Source organism: Passer domesticus, chromosome 3 (genome assembly GCF_036417665.1).
Source record: "Passer domesticus isolate bPasDom1 chromosome 3, bPasDom1.hap1, whole genome shotgun sequence".
In the NCBI taxonomy this organism is placed as follows: Eukaryota; Metazoa; Chordata; class Aves; order Passeriformes; family Passeridae; genus Passer; species Passer domesticus.
In genome coordinates, this window is record NC_087476.1 from 39,239,102 (window position 1) to 39,252,926 (window position 13,825).

The following is a 13,825-nucleotide window of genomic DNA, read 5'->3' on the forward strand; positions in this document are numbered from 1 at the left end:
TTTTTTTTTAATCTGTCCCAGCTTTGAAATGCAGCTTTAGCTCAAATCATCAAAGTATCTTATCATTCACATATTTTAAAAACTACATTTCTAATGCAAACATAATTAGCCTCTGTCTGTTAATGTACAAAATGAAATGCAGGAAAGGGACAGCTGAATGTTGAGTCAATCACAGAGTAGTAACTAGAGCCTCGCTATCAACTTACCTCCATTGTAGAAATGGTATTGATCAAGGACAGTTGAAACAAACCTACAATTATCAAGGAGAAAATACAACTCACACAGATATCTGCAAATGTGGGGGAAATCATTCAGACTAACAATTCTTTTATGTGATGCAGATAAAAAGTATCACAAACACACACAGTATCAGCAGCAGAATAAAACAGATAAGGGTTTTACAGATTCTTCTGAAATGGATGCCATCAAAAATCATAACGTTTTGGAGAGGAAACAAAAATATCTAAGATCTTTATAATCAAAAGCAAATGTGAATCATCAGGTTAAGATTTGATCTGGGACATTTTAATTTGGGGTTTTTCTCCTAAATAACTTCTTAAAAAGTATTTTAAGAAATAATGTCATCCCAGTCAAATTATGAATAATTTAAGTTATAAAGTAAATTGATACTAAAAGAAATATATTGTCATCATAGTGTTTTAAGATTATTGAGTATTCTAATTATATATTCTGAGTACTAGAGTTTTATATAGTGTTTCATAACTTTTCTAGAATATTTTCATTTTCTGAAAGATAGACATATATAGATTATATAATTTGTTGAGGTTTACAGTACTAGCAATATAATATTTTCTCCATATTTTTACATAAACATAAATTCCTCCCCCCCAAGTACAGTCAAATGACATGTAACTCTGATGCTATAACGATGAAAGACGAGTTTATAAATGGCATCGAGAAAGGTCAGTGTGGCACTGCTAAGAAGGAAAGATGGATATGGAAACCTGAAGATGGGTTGATTCATTTCACAGAGGTAAATACTCAGTGCTGCATAACTGTCTCCTTTTAATTAGCTTGTCAAAAGATTTTGACAAAGGCCTCCAGTGGATTACTGAGCAAATCTGAACTGCAGATTACCTCTATTGAATCATTTATTGCCGTTCAGAGCTTTTAATAGAATTGATCTAATCAAGCCAGTCCTATTTTCTTATCAATTATCAGCTTTTGGGTTTGCTTTTGTTTGTTTGTTTGTTTGTATCATTACAAACAAAAGGTTTGTACAAAACTACAAGGTTTTCCAGCAACATTTTTTTTCCTGTTTAAGACTGTATTTGAGCATGCACTTTAGATCTTCCTTGATATCTTTATTTGGTCTTCTCTACTATCAATTCATCAGTGAACATAGTGTTTCCAAGCTTTTTATTCTCTTTCCTTTCCCTGGTTTTAAATGTATACTTATATGAATGGATGTTACTTCATTTTAAGGCTACGACATTAACACAAGTTGTTCTTGTAAGTAAACAGGTATTTACAAAGGAACCTGAAAAGTGTTGTCTTCCTCAGTGCTCCATTTACTGTATCTTACATTTTATTATCACTTCTATAAGCATAACATCATGTCACCAAAATTCGTTGCAATTGTTAGTATGACAGATACATGTGTTTGTTAAGTGGAATTTGACAGATATGGGAAGAAAAATCAGGAATATATATCTAGAAACTTTCTGACTCAAAATTCCAAGGACCGGGAGGAACAGGGGAAAAAGACTGATCGTCTTTTCCCATTGAACTTTTCCAAACACAGGCACTATAACTACTTGCTAAAGTCACTCAGATATTTGGAGGCATACCAAGATGTTGTCAGAATGTTGGTGCAACCATTTAATATTTAGGTATTTTGCTCATCCTAAATAGTATGGAAGGACACAGTTGGAGGACAGAGTGTCTGTTGCCTCTTTTTGCTGACATGCCCATGTGCTGGTTTGAAGTGTCTAAAAAAAGGTTAGCACTGGAAAAATTACTGACATTATAACAAGGCATGGCACAGCATAGCACTTACTGCATTGAATCACACACTACCTGGACTGCGTATGAGAGCACCTAAAATGTCCTTCTGTCCACATCATCCAAAGAAGACTCTGAACTTTACAATTTAGAAATGTTAAATAATGTAAATCAGCCTCATCTCTAGCATAGTAATAATACTTTGCCACTTCAGGCATAAGAGAAAGAGCTTATCCTCCTAAGTAATGTTATCTTCAGTCTTGACTAACTTTTTTAAAGTTTTGATAAATAATTTATTAATTAAAAATGCCGTTTTCATTAAATAGAATATATTTATGTTAAGTCAACCTATTTCATATTAAATTTGGGGGACATTAGAAATTCACAAATCTTTTACAAGCCCTCAGTTTATGATACCATTTACCAAAGGAGACAATTCAACTCTCTCCAGTCCCTCCTGTCTGGCCCGATAATCTAGATCCAACCGTACTGTCACAAGTTAAGGGCTGTCCAAGGTGACAATGATGAGGAAGTCTTATTTTCATTTTAGCAGTTATTCAAGGCACTGGGCAAACATACCAAAGCACTGAAGGATATGTGTTCAACATACACATCCCACACTTTGGAACATTGAAAGTGTGAAGAGTATAGAGAATTGGCAACAGTATGAAGAGACTAGACTAAATTAATGCATCTCTTTCCAGATTTGTACCCCTTAACATGTCATTTAGAACTATTTTTTGACCTGGGTGAATTGGATTCAAATTTCAACAGAGAGAAGAAGAAATTAAATTCAGCCTCCTGCAGTCTGGATAGGGCCTCTCACTACTAGGTGATTCAATCAAAGAAGGGCATTGTTCTCACTGTACTTGTTGTATCTAAGTTTTGCCATTCATCTCCCTTTTTCTTTTTAAATATATCATTTACCATAACATAAATAAGCCATCTTGCTTGTGTTTTCACTTTGAATTAAAAGTATGCACACAAATATGTATGTGCATATACACGGACAGAAGTAAAATGTTTGTATTTATTTGTGTGTATACACAGTTTCATTGTTACAGTGGTAAAAGCTCCTTTGTTCTGGTAAATTTTTTAACTAGCAAGGAAAGCAAAACATCACTTATATAGCAACACTCTTGTATATCCAATAATGTACACCGTCTTAAAGTTTCCAGTTGCCTAAAGAGTTTATAAAATTATATGTTGTATAACAAAATTATGTGCAATTACTACAGTGTCCAAAGCCCCTAAGGATTGAATAATGAATTGTTAATTTGAAATATTTATAAAAAACAGTCAAAAGAAAAACCTTCTTGCACAGTTTAAGGTAGATAAGGAAACGTCTCTGAGGAAAAAAATTTGATAAAGAGAGTGTATTTGGGAAAATATGTTTAGTGCAGCACTACAGTCTAAAATAGATGCTGTATGCAGCACATAAACATATTAATTTGTCAGCAGTTTCTCGGTGCCAAAATACTTGGCAAAGTTTTAAAAGAGCTATACTATAGTCTGAGTGGTATGTTGGCAAGAAGCCTGCACTTGTTTTACTATTTTAGTATAGTTTCACTTACCTCATAAGGAAATATATATTATTACTTTTTCAGTTATTTTAATGTCCATCTTGTCCTTCTCCAAAATGTCTATACTCTGTCTTCCAAACATCTAGGTCCTATATCAGCAGGTTAAATTAAAAAAAAAAATTCTGTCAACACGCAACTCACATTCAGAGAAAAGCAATTAATTTGATGGGTTGACAGTTGAAAAAGGTAGCTTCTGACAGACATCCACTGTGATGCCAGCCAGAATGAAGTATAGTGTTACACTTTCCTTAAAAGGAAAAGTAAATCAGACATCCCAAAGGCAAGTCCTTTGTATTCCATTGAAGCTTTTAGGTATTAGTGCATCTTTGTTGTGTATTCCTGACAAGCTGTAAAGAATTCTACTGTACTAAAACGTATTTGAATAGAATTCACAAAAAGCTATATGCAAATCCCACACAGGAGAGCCGAAGAGCCAGGCAGAGGGCAAGGAAAGCAGCAATGCACTGCTCAGTCCCAGAACAGCTGCGCAGACCTCTGGAGCTGACAAGGGCAGTGGGGACAGGGAGCAGGTTAGCAGAGCAGTATTCAGCCCATTATGCTTCCTTTGAAGTCCATTAGTTACTGGAGTAGTTAAACATCATAAGTTAGTGCTCCTCTTCTATTTTGTACAAATGCTCATGCATGAAAGGAAAATAATCACAGATTTAGTAACCTTCTGTGGTTTTTTGAACTTTTGTTGAATACTTAGAAATCACGTCATTTGGAAAAAACACACTATATTCTGAGTATCTACATGTTGAAAACCTCCCATATCAACTTTTTTGAGTCCAGGTCTCAGAAGACTGAAGAGTGTTGTATGAAGAGCACCACAGAAAGACCTGTTTTCTATGAAAGATACAAGTCTTTAAGGCATGGAAGGGAAAACGTGCATATTTTTAAACTGAGGGGTAAACATTAGCCAGTATTAAGTGTAAATGCTTTGTATAGACATTGTCTTATATGAAAAAGCACAAACCAAGCTAATAGGTAGATAAGTGCTTAAAATATCTTTTCTATAAGATAAACTAGGTAAAGCTCTTTCAGAACTGTTGTGGTCCATGTAGGAACCATTTTGAAATAGAATAAAGTTCACAGCCTGTAAATATCTCTGTTGATCCTGTGTTACCAAGGGAACACTCAATTAAGAGATGGTTATGCTGCCCAGCAGATTTGTGCAGAATCTACACAGTTACTCTAGGATGACTTTTAGCGTTTGGAGACCATGCACTACTTCTTCTGACCATAGGAGCAAGAACATTAGTGGAATTCTCTTATAGAGTCATCCCAAATATACTGTTTCCCTTTCACAACAGAGGCAAAAGACTATAAAGTAAAGGGAAATTTACTTACACAATGTCAAGATGCATTTGAGACCTAGCCAGGAATAAATATATCCCCTAAACACTTCAGAAGTTATGTCCAGATGATAAAGAAGTGTACTAAAATACTAATTAACTATAAGATTTGTGTCTTATTGCAACCATGTTTTAGTTTACAGTATTTATTTGAAAGGTTTTGCAAGCTAGAGCACTGAGATTGATTTTTGCTAGCTGTGTTGTTCCTAGTAACCAACCATCCAAGGTTCATTAGGGAAATCAGAGATTTACATGTAAATTGTTCTATACAATTGTTGACTTATGTGGAGGAAGTTAAAGTAACAACTTCATTTTTACAATTAGTATAGCTTTCACACTGATAAATATATGTACTTATATGCACACTGCTCTTGTACATATAAGCTTGGTGATGTTGAAAGTTTGTGCATTGGGATTTTTGCACAATTTATACTTTGTTTTCCTACAGTCTGGAGCAAACCCTGGTCTCAAGATTTTCTCCCAGATCCATTAACCCAGTGGACCATTGGTTATACTACTGTCACAGGTATTGACATTTGGCTCCAGGCATTTAAGAAAGCAAGACTAAAATAAAATTAAATATTAGAGATTTAATTCATTGAGATACTTGACAGTGTTCCAAAAATATATCCTCTTATAAACATTGTGACAAAACTTTTTATGTATTTCTGTAGGGATTTTGATTAAGATTATAAGCACTGATGATCCCCATTTTAGCAAAGCACTTATACCCATATTTAACCTCAAGGACTTAAAAATAAGAATATCTTAAAAGGTACGTGTTTATGAGTATCTGTGCACACAGACACACACATTCACAGATGTAGATACTCTTATAATTTAAGGCCTTTGTTGTCTGTGTGTATAATCCCCTCTACAAATCTCAACACTAAAAAAGTTTTAGAAAAATGTTTACCTGGCAGTGAATTGGTCAAGTCCAAATTGAATTGGTCAGTTACCTGATGCTCAACTATCTGAAAGTTAGAATATTAACATTAAAGACATCATACATCTCACACAGCCCATACAATAAACCACTGCATTAGTCTCATCCAGGAAAAAAAAATTGTTTAGCAGCTAACAACCTTAGATCCTGCATCCATGTAGGTATTTTCAACAAATTTTTACTTTATAGCAAGACATTTACTAAACAAGAGTACTACAGAGGCTAACAAAGTCACTGAATAAGTGAATCTACTGACACATTTTGGAATAAATATTAATCCTGTTTTGCAAGAAAATCCTTGTTAAATCTACAGAAAGATTCTTATTTTTAAAATAGTCTTGCAAGTAAACATAAACTTTTGGCCAAAGCTTAATAGTCAACTAAAATATATATTTTATGATCTCTTTTGTTATTTCTTATCCAGGAGACTGTGATACTGATTTTATACTGCAGCTGTTAAAATACTTACATTCATTTTCTGTTAGAAAGCTAAGAGATATAATTTCTCCATAATAGAGAGATTTTAACTGGTTGATTAGTAAAGTTAGGTAAGCTTGCATGTATTTTATAATACCAAAATAATACAGTCCATGGTAGAGCTGTTTCAGATATATGCAGTGTCTTCCAAGTAAACTCTTTGTTGTGAAATGTTTCAGAGAAGATGAGTAGTTGATTCTTCAATGCAGTGCACAAAAAAGTAGTACAATGATACTTCCATCATTATACCATCTTTTTGACCCCACAATGTTCCTTCTGTCTTGTGACAAATCATGAGTTTATGGACTTCCTGACCTGCATGCTTATTGCTCAATATTCTGATTAGCAGACTTTAATTAACTTTTCTCTGTGAATGTGCCTCCTCACTTTTCAAACACATTTCAGTTTGGCATCCAGTGTGCATCACATTTTAACTACGTGCTGTGTGAAACAAGCTTCTTTTTCTTTGTTTTAAAGTTTACACCTGACGACTTCATCTGTGTGCCCCTTGGGTTTTCTGCTATTAAATTTTTTAGATAATAGCTGTAATTCATCATCATTACCCATTTCCTTCTCTGTGTGTTACTACCTCCTTCCCCTGTTGTCTTCCTTCCACTCTTGAAAGTATTACATTAATGCATTGCTCCTTGTAACAAAGCTGTTCTTCAACTATGATAGTATTTTGTTTCTTTCTCAAGTTCTGCTATATAATTTTTAATACTCTTACTTGAGTTCCTGTGTTGTATAATGGAATAATAAATTGAAAAAAATATATATATAAATAATAATTGTAAAAATATTTTTCCATGGCTTTTCAATTGTTTTAGATTTCTTCCTGCTACTCCCTTGTAGTATATTTGTTCCTGACCATATCAGATCAGTAGCTACTGGTCCTAAAAAAGTAAATATCCACAGTGAGGATAGTCTGTGCCTCAGTGAACTGATGTCAGCGTCTTTGTGGTGTACCTGTTGTTCCTGCAGGTTGTCTTTAAATTTATAATTTTGAATTCATTTAGGTTGATTTTTTTTTTCATTTTAATTGTTATTCTTTTAATGAAAATTTCAGGTTTACTTCCTCCAGAGAAAATCCTCAGAGACATTTTGGCTCAGACCATGACTGCAGGTCTTGTTCATCTCTGCCCAAGAAATGAGCTGATTTGATGCACTCTCAGAAGGCTGTTATATCATGGCTGGCTTATGATTTTTGAGGTACACTTTTATTCTGCAAATACCTTGCTTGTGATCACTTCAGAGTGTAAAGTGAAGTCGCAGTCAACAAAGTACAGCTGGGCCACTCTACTCCAACACCACACTTGGTGCACTTTTCTTGGTTTATAGTAGCATACATCCTATTTCAGCTATGTTGCCATAGCATCAACATCAAATATCCTTTTTTCAATTTACTCTTTTCTTATCTTTCCTCTCTCTCTCAAGCCATCAACACTGGAGAGAAATTTAGTACCACAACCTTGTCTGTGCTTATGTTGCTGACACTGATAGGAGTGAGAAGAGTAGCCCCATCCTACCTTGTTTATTTTGGTGCTTAGACATACACATGAGAAACAAGCTTTAAATTTCCCTAAAATATTTGATACTGTATGATTCAGGGCAGGTTCACACTCACTTTTAAGTTTTATATTGGTTGCATTATTTATGTTCATAACTCTGTGTTTATCCTAGATGCTGATCGAATCTTTTGAATGATCATTTGAATGAAAAATTGGTTTGTTTGGTTTGTTTGTCTCAGCTTGTAAAGGATATATTTTTGTTACAAAGCATTTCTTTTCTACTTTCTTCATTGGAAACTATTTGCACACACTTCCTCAGCATAAAGAATTGTTTCAGTGGGGTCACAGCCCTCGGAGTTCAGCTGGCTGTCAGCATTCCAGCTGAATGGCATCTGCACTTACATCCTGTTTCAAGGGGAAATGCAAACAATCATGCTGCTTCAGGAACAAAAATCTCAATATTTATGTTAAAATCATTTTTGATTAAAAGCCAATTACACTGAAGATGATGCAAATCTGTCCTGCTCTTGTTTAACCAAATCCAGAGATAAAAGCTCTGGATCGAAACCCACTCTTCTGCTCCTCATTGAACTATCTGAAGTTTTGAAATTTTAGCTGCTCTATAACCCTAATCAGCCACACAGGATGCCAAAATATATGACCATATGAAGGAAGTATGCAGAAGCAGTGACTGTTTGCTACCTCTAAGCTGCCAGCTTCCATAATGATTGTCTTGGGCAATTTTAGAGAGTTCCTGGTTGATTGTGTATCAGATAGGCAGGTTTAAAGTTTAAAATCTGAAAACTATATGATTTGCCATTCTAAGGAAAACAAGGAAATTAAATTTTCATCAAGTCTAGGAAATAACCAAGCTTCTTTGTGCTCCATCCTAAACAGAAGAAAAAAACCACAGTTTAGAATCTTGAGATTTGCGTGGGGATCTACTTAGAGTAGCATTCAAATATTATGAAGGATTTATACTTTGGTCCTTTCTTGACTTAAGTAAGTTGGAACTTACTCTTACATACAGAATTTCCCCATATGTCCATGCTGAAACTGTATATAATCATATTGCAAGGAGTATCTCAAATATAATAATAAAACAGGCTAATATACCAACTTCTGTATATCCAGTACATATTTTATAAAACAATACAATTTTAATAACTGAAAAAAATTGTAATAGAACACTCATGTCTGTAAAACCAAACACGTCAGCACATAATTAACTTACCTGAATGCCTAAATATCTTTAAGTAAATTATTATGAACAGAGATGGACTTAAGTCCACTGAGTCCCATGAAACTTAGGCTAAAACAATACATTCCTTAGAGCCCAAGAAATGTGTTTCACTGTTCATGAATAAACATAGCATGCACAGTATGATACCACAAGAGAAAAATGATATAAGAGGAAAAGTTCCTCCTGCAAAATAAATGGCCTGTAATGTAAAATAAACACAAGACAGCAAATGGAAGAAATAAAAAATAAGCAAACTACAAGACTATTGTATCACTGAATCAAGCAGACACATAAAGCCTTCTCTTCTGTTTACACTTTCATGGAGTGATTTAATCAAGCTATCTACATAGCTATCAGAGTACTATTATTTTTCTTCATTTTTGCTATTAAAATCAGAAATGAGGTCTACTCCCCCCTTTCCTCCTCCCTATCCCTATATTGGATTGAAATTCCCATGTAGGTCATTTCTGTTTGTCATAGGGCACTGCATGTAGGCTAAAAAATAAAATGGCAAAAGACACGTACCAAGTTTTTCTTTCTCTGATTACTCATTTCATACACTTATTCTAGTGAGCAAGGTTTAAATTCTTAATATATCACATTCAACAACCTGCAAAGAAGTTCACTGAGAACAAAAGAGAGCAAGGGAAGGATGAGATAGAAGCCTTTGCAGAAAGTCTTTTTGTAGGTAGTTCATGCACATACTAATTTCTATTGTACCATTCCTGATTCTCAGAGGCAGATCAAACTTGAAAGAAGACTGAATTCAAGTACTATTTTTGCTACTTGAACTAAGCATATTGCATGGCTCTTATCATCTTCAAAGGTTGCCTCCTGCTTTATGAATAATGTGTCCTTAAAGCAGTGTTGTCAAAATAAAAAAGAAGGTAAGTCACTGCACAATTATAATTGTAACCAGTAGTAAAGGGCAAAGGGGTTTTGGTTTCTTTGAAATAAATTTTCAGATTACATGGAAAGCCTTAGTCCAAGAAACAATTAGAAACAGAAATTTTAGTCCAATTATTCCAACCACAAAAACCCTCTCTAATTAGAATTGACTATAAACTGGAAAGTTGAATTCAAATATGCTCAAACTTCATGGCATCCAAAGGTTATTTATTTGAATATCAATTCTGATTAGATATTTCAGGAACTTCTCTGACAATATTGTGAGAATTTCAAGCCATACAGCTAAACAAGATCTTGTTATCTTCCTATTTCTTCTTTTTTTACATAATTTAAATTTGGTACCACATATCAGTGTATCAGTGCAATATTTGCATTGGCTATTAATGCAGAGGTCTGGGCAAAAGCAGTCAAATATATTTTTTCTAGATTTTTTCTCTAATTATTTTCTCTTTCACTTGAAAAATAATGTTTTTTAAAAGCTGAAGGCTTAAAATGTGATCAGTAAATCTGCCATGCTGTGAGGCAGTAAAAAAACCAAAGGGGTAGATTTAAAGGTATATCTAGGAACCTTATTTTCCTTTTCAGTGAGAGCTGGGATCCTGCATTCCTCTTCACCAAAATCTTATTCATAGATACAAATTTACAATGCAGAATCAATCACTTAAAAACACCCAGGTTTTCTGAATTAGAACTTATAGAGCTATTGAACACTGAAGTATTTTGTTTTCAATCTTCTATGCAAACCCAGAATTTTTAAACGTTCTTCACATCACTACACATTTATTTTCAATTAACCTGAGAACTCTATTTTCTATGACCAATTCTAATAATTAATATTGCCATAAACATAATTTTCCTTTCTAAATTTAACTAAGATTTCAGAGGCATTAAATTTAAAACTAACAGCCCAATCTTTGAGAAGGTTGATTATCTTTCCTATTCAAGAATAGACATGTCCCAAGAATAAGAAAGAAGAATTTAGATAAAGTAATGGCATGTTAAAAACTGAACATATCGAGTCTACTGTGGTTTTCATCTTGTACAATAAAAATAAGTTCTCATTTACAAATAGTTTTGGAGGTGTTTAAAATGCATTAGATTTCAACAGAAGAAAAGTCCTCATCTACAAGATAAGAACAGCAAACAATCCTAGATTAATGTCATGGTTTAAACCCTAGCAAGAAACCAAGCACCACATGGTCACTCTCTCACTCCCATACCAATGAGATTAGAGACAGAATTGCGGAAGTAAAAGGTAGATCATCCCTGGATTGAGATAAAATCAGCTTAATAGGAAAAGCAGAAGCCATGCACACAAGCAAAGCAAGGAATGAATTCCTTGCTTCCCATGGGCAGGTGGGTGCTCAGCCATCCCCAGGAGAGCAGGGCCCATCACACCTCACGGTGACTCGGGAAGACAAATGGCATCAGGGCAAACGTCCTTCCCTTCCTCCTTCTTCCCCTGCCTTATACACTGAGCATGATGTTCCATGGTCTGCAATGTCCCTTTGGTCACTTTGGGTCACCTGACCCAGCTCTGTCTCCTCCCAACCTCCCAGTTACCCCCAGCGCAGCAGTACAAAAATCAGAAAAGTTCTTGGCTCTGTGTAGGGTCTGCTCAGCAATAACAAAAACATCTCTATATTTAAAAACCTGTGTTCAGCACAAATACAAAACACAGCCACTGTGAAAAAAATTTCACTTTACCCCAGCCAAAACCAGGACAATTAAACACTTTAATATCTATTCTTAGTCTGTTTAAATGTTGGTCAAGAGCTATGGGGATTTTCAAGATGTTAGATCTCACATCTATCTGGATGATATTTGGGTGGTCCAATGGGAGATCTCTGTACTGCCTCATGCCTGCTGTTGTGACTTATAAACAATGGCATGGCTTGTTCAACTCATAACCACCCTTTATGAATTACATTGAGTATCAAAACACAGATTCCTTTGTATGTATTGCTCCAGATTCTATTTGAAGGGGAAAACAAAAACAACATGTATAAGAAGCATCATGCAGCCCTACTCACATTCACATAAAATACTCTATTTAATTTAGTTATTTCAAATACTTGCAAAACCTGAGGCAACTTCTGGACGACCATAAGTCTGAGGTGGGAGATGAAACTCTTAAACTTGCTTGAGAACTTAAATAGGTAGGAGCTATGCAGTCAAACAGGTTAAACCAGAGGGAATAAAAACCCAAATAGTCTTATTCATCTCAGCCCTGCCTAGATAGTTTCTAGGATATTTAATAACACTCCACTCAGCATCTCTCCAGTACATCAGGAACATCAGAGCCAAGTCAGACTGTCTGTGAACCTCTGGAAAGTGTTAATTGACAGGAACCTGAGGAGGTGAATCTTTAAGGTCACAAAGGATAGCAGATAGCCTATCAAAGAAGGTAAAGTAAAATTACATTTAGTGTTTGTGAGCTCAATCAAATGACTTTCCAATGGATTGTGAAACACTGAATAAAGCACTATGAAGCAATACTATAACCTCTTTGTTAGTCTCAATTTACACTTTGTTCAAAGAAGAAATACTTACAGAATGAAAAAGTTCTATATGCTGCCTGCCTCCTTTAAAGAAATAGACATTATAAAATAATACACATTGCAAATCTTGTTCTAGCTAGTTTTTATTTTCCTAATTCTTAATGTTATTGCTATTTTCAGAAAGTTGATAGCTTGAACTTTATTTTTCTAATTTTTACATGCTGCACAAAGAATAGCTCAAAGTATTAAAGTTACTTTGCCTGTGGTTTAAATAAAGAAGAACAAGGAATTGCTAATTGACCAAAGAGATTAATATAGACTAATTACAAAAGTCAAAGAATAAATGTTCAGAAATACTTTCCACAGAATTCTTAGTCTTTCTGCCAAATTTGGCTGGTTTCATTTTAATTTTATTTATTTTCTTTTATTTTTAAAATGATCTCCTGACTTTTGAAGGTAATATTCATATTTTATACTGTTTATTATGGTTGTTAATTTTTAAAACTATAATAACAGTAAAATACAGTAAAATAATAGTGGTGTTTAAGAAGAGTAACAAGATTACTGCTTAAAGAAATAGTCTGAAAGAATAATGAGTGTTTAGCTTTTTGTACCTAATTAGTCCTGTAGTCTCCATTCTTGGAGTAAGCAACATAAAAGCAGAAAAAATAAATAAAATACTGTAATAACTACTTAACTTCCCTAAGTATTTTGTTTGTAACTAGAAGTAATTGTATATAAACTTGCATGCTTCAAGCATGATAAATTGAGTTCCATGGAGCAATGTGTGCCTTGTCTGTCGCAAGACACAAAGAGCAGTAATTGTAGCATCCCACAAACACCCAATTGCATCTTGTAAATGCATCTTAGTCCAGGTTACAAGGAATTATTTTTGACAGTAAGCAGGTTGTCTTCTGCTAGACCTGTGTAAAAACAGGTTAGACCCACAATGAAGCAGTAAAAAATGTGTGTGGAATACATATTTTTTGTTTGTTTCTCTGAGTAAAAGGGGTAAATGTGGATGCTGCATCAAGCAATGGTCTGCCACAAGACAGACAAAGGCAGGGTTTATGTAGGACATGGATAAATCCAGCCCTTCTGCACCCAGTCTTTACCAAGCTGTACATCTGGGTACAGCTTCTATGCAGAAATGGTGGTAATTATTATTCTATCTATTTGTGGTTTGAAAAAAGGCTGAAGCAAATGGAAATCAGGAATTTATATGGGACTTTCATTTCAGGTTCCTTTGTCCAATACTGTGTTGCAGACATCTCTAGTTATTTTAGCTGTTTTGGGTATGAAAGGGGGAATAAAAGAAATTAGACAAAAGGCAAAAAT